The 4020-nt window shown below is 43.3% G+C and overlaps 1 long non-coding RNA gene across 1 annotated transcript; it reads right to left on the bottom strand.

The window, feature by feature from the left end:
* Positions 1 to 1934: 1934 nt before the first annotated feature.
* On the bottom strand, positions 1935 to 2746 carry LOC104951812 (uncharacterized). The gene is made up of 3 exons (XR_799058.1): positions 2641 to 2746; positions 2446 to 2478; positions 1935 to 2030 (listed from the first exon to the last, which is right to left on the bottom strand). It is a non-coding gene; the product is annotated as an uncharacterized lncRNA (long non-coding RNA).
* Between the last annotated feature and the right edge of the window lie 1274 nt (positions 2747 to 4020).

Below are 4020 nucleotides of genomic sequence, written 5' to 3' on the forward strand. Positions count from 1 at the left end.
CTCACCATGTCTCACCATGTCTCAGCATGTCTCACCATGTCTCAGCATGTCTCAGCATGTCTCACCATGTCTCAGCATGTCTCAGCATGTCTCAGCATGTCTCACCATGTCTCACCATGTCTCACCATGTCTCACCATGTCTCACCATGTCTCACCATGTCTCACCATGTCTCACCATGTCTCAGCATGTCTCACCATGTCTCACCATGTCTCAGCATGTCTCAGCATGTCTCAGCATGTCTCACCATGTCTCACCATGTCTCACCATGTCTCAGCATGTCTCACCATGTCTCACCATGTCTCAGCATGTCTCAGCATGTCTCACCATGTCTCACCATGTCTCAGCATGTCTCACCATGTCTCAGCATGTCTCAGCATGTCTCACCATGTCTCAGCATGTCTCACCATGTCTCAGCATGTCTCAGCATGTCTCACCATGTCTCAGCATGTCTCAGCATGTCTCACCATGTCTCAGCATGTCTCAGCATGTCTCACCATGTCTCACCATGTCTCACCATGTCTCACCATGTCTCACCATGTCTCACCATGTCTCAGCATGTCTCAGCATGTCTCACCATGTCTCAGCATGTCTCACCATGTCTCACCATGTCTCAGCATGTCTCACCATGTCTCAGCATGTCTCACCATGTCTCAGCATGTCTCACCATGTCTCACCATGTCTCAGCATGTCTCACCATGTCTCAGCATGTCTCAGCATGTCTCAGCATGTCTCAGCATGTCATGTCTCACCATGTCTCAGCATGTCTCACCATGTCTCACCATGTCTCAGCATGTCTCAGCATGTCTCAGCATGTCTCAGCATGTCTCACCATGTCTCACCATGTCTCAGCATGTCTCAGCATGTCTCAGCATGTCTCACCATGTCTCAGCATGTCTCAGCATGTCTCACCATGTCTCAGCATGTCTCACCATGTCTCAGCATGTCTCAGCATGTCTCACCATGTCTCACCATGTCTCAGCATGTCTCAGCATGTCTCACCATGTCTCACCATGTCTCAGCATGTCTCAGCATGTCTCACCATGTCTCAGCATGTCTCACCATGTCTCAGCATGTCTCAGCATAGTAGACACACCTAAACCATGTCCGGGTCGACTTACAGCTGTGAGTCATATTATTTGCCGTTAATATTAATAAAATAAATTATTAATCCAGGCTCCTTTGTAAGTACTTACAGGTTGACACAAACTTCATTCAAGCCACTATCAAACTACTGGCAGTGCAGTCACATGTCCTTTTCTTTTACTTTTGAAAAAACATATATATATAAAAAAAGAGTTGCTCTGAACTATTTTTGGATTTAGAAGATTTGTCTTGTTTCTTTTACGTGACTACTGACATGTAGTTTCACTGTTCTGAGAGTAATTGTATCATTATACATTTATATTTCTCTTTATTATATGTATTCCAAACAAGTGGCTTATAGGTTTAATATATCTACTGTATATGTTAAAAGTATTCTACCTCAAAAAATCACAATTAATATTGTTGTGCTGATATGTACATTTGATAGGCGTATGGGTCACACTTTAAACAATGTGAGGCTTTTGTTAGGATGACATTTTAGTAACTTGACCTCTTTGCATTTTAACTTGATACCCCTGGTCTACGCTGAAGTCCACACGAATGCATAAAGTTTAGCCGACCATCTGACGCATTTTCTCTTCCTCATTTCTCCCATACAAATGTATAGATAGCTTTCTAGATTTGGACTCACTTTCTAGATCCTCAGCTTCAACCTATTTCTCGGTCACGATGAAACATCTAAATAAGGGAACTAAAGAAAAGTCCCTTCAAGAGAAAACTGGGTGGATTTCTTGCCCTGGGTGCATGGCTTCATATTTCATACTCTCCAGGGTGCATCTGCTCCTTTAGCAACAGTTGCTAAGAGGGAGCAATTGGTTAACCAGCCTGTCACTCATTCCCAAACTCACCCTATCAAGGAGTCCTCCCCCAACTGGTTTCCTCCTTCCACCATGGCCTGGGATAGTGCAGTGAGAGGAAGCTTTTTCTGTGAGAAAGAGGCAATAATTAGACTTGTAAAGTACGTAAAACAAAGCATAAGCACTAAAAGAACCCATTTCTATACAGTAGCTTCAGCATTTGATGTTGAAACCAATGGAAATGCATCAAAGACTTTCCATTGAGCAGTAAAGGAAGAGGAAGAGATGCTAAATGGGACTTGAGATGCAAACTAGGGAAGTGAGACATCTATCAAGCGACAACACCGGCGCTCACTTAACGGCGACATGGTTTACATGTGTGCAAAACATTTCTTCTTGTTCAACATCCTGTTTTTAAACCAGAGGATCCCAGAGGCTGAAAAGTGCCATGCATAAAGAGCAAAGATGACAGATGTCTGAATGGGAAATGGAGCGAGCGGTGCTGAGAACCAGAGAGGCGGAGGAAGTGATCTGTGTCGTTACCTGACCGTTTCCTGTATAGAGGCGTGGAACGGACTGTGGGGCGTATTTGGTTTGGGGTAGAGAAAACAAAAGAGAAATCATGGACTCTACGCCTACTGTGGAGACTTTGAATAAAAACATCTTGAAATGAAATTACACATCCTGGTTCTTTATTAAAAACTGGAGATTTATATTATAACAAGCTTGTCGTCTTACATGTCTCTTTTCTGCCTCTGCTCCGATGTGTCCCTGTAGACACGACACCATCCTCTTGTGTGTGTTGTGAGACACGACGCGCACCAACTCCATCCGCCGTTCAATCTGTGGGCACAAGAAAGGATACGCAAGGATAAATATTAAGCAAATACCTTCTGTAAACATGTCAGATTTCATTTGATGCCATCCCAGAGCAAGTAGCAGCAGCGTTTGGTTAAAGGTTCAGCAATTTGCACAAGATGTGAGATCAAATTGAATAAAAGTCATCAAATAACAGAACAATATTACAGGATTATTATTAAAGAACTCCACAAACATATTTGTCCCACTCTTTTTGTAATATGTTGTTATCAAAGCCTGACTATACTATATTGATTCCTTTTTGTTTTGTAGAGGTGATAATACTTGCGATATATAAAACAGATATTACTCAGGCCTGCCTTTCTGGTGATTTCCCTATACTGCTAAAAATAAAACAAATTGACCGTTAAATAAATGTAAAGGTCCCATGTCATGGCCATTTCCACTGATCATGATTCCATTGTTGAGGTCAACTAGAATAGATTTATATTGTGCAATTTTCCAAACTCACTTTGGTTTCTCAAACAGCATCTCTGTAAACTACGTGGATTCACTGAATTTCACTCTCTGCCTTTAACGGCTCTTTGTAGCTCCAGTAGCTCCAGCCCCCACCCTCCCTGTGAGCACAGTGTGCTCTGATTGGTCGGGACGTTGTGAATCGCGCTGAGCTCCGTGGAGGTGTGGTTTCATTGTTTAGCGACAGCGAAACACAGCCAAACTCACCCTGAGCACACACAAAGTCACAGTCGAAGTAAAAACAATAAGTGTGGCTTGATATTGAGTAAGAAAAAGGTTGATAAACGCTGTGAGAATGGGTCTGCAGAGAGAATTTCGCCGCGATCCCAACTGTCTGTTATCAGCCTGCAGCCAGGGAAGAGAGATCAGCAGGGCTGCCTGCACTGAGTGTGTGTGTGAGGAAGTCCGTGGATTGGTCAATTTGGACCAATCAGCGGGGGCTTAACGTAACGGCTCCGCGGACTTAACGTAACGGCTCCACGGATTGGTCCATTTGGTTCCGGGTAACGACATCATGAGTTGCAGAATCAATGGGCAGTGACGTATCTCCAACGAGGCGTTTTGGGGAGGTCTTCTCTGTGTTAGAGTTTTACTCGCTACAGGGTGTACTTTGAGGGTTTTGACTCTGCAGACCGTTTACATGCATAAAAACCTTCATAACACACAAGGGGACGGGTAATAACCAGAAAAGCATGACATGGGACCTTTAAAAGAAGAAGAGGCACCTAAAATGAAGATTGTTATTTCAATACCTTTAGTTGATTTTGTCTTTTTAATTGTTTA

This window comes from Notothenia coriiceps, unplaced genomic scaffold (genome assembly GCF_000735185.1).
Source record: "Notothenia coriiceps isolate Sejong01 unplaced genomic scaffold, NC01 NC01_scaffold00019225, whole genome shotgun sequence".
In the NCBI taxonomy this organism is placed as follows: domain Eukaryota; kingdom Metazoa; phylum Chordata; class Actinopteri; order Perciformes; family Nototheniidae; genus Notothenia; species Notothenia coriiceps.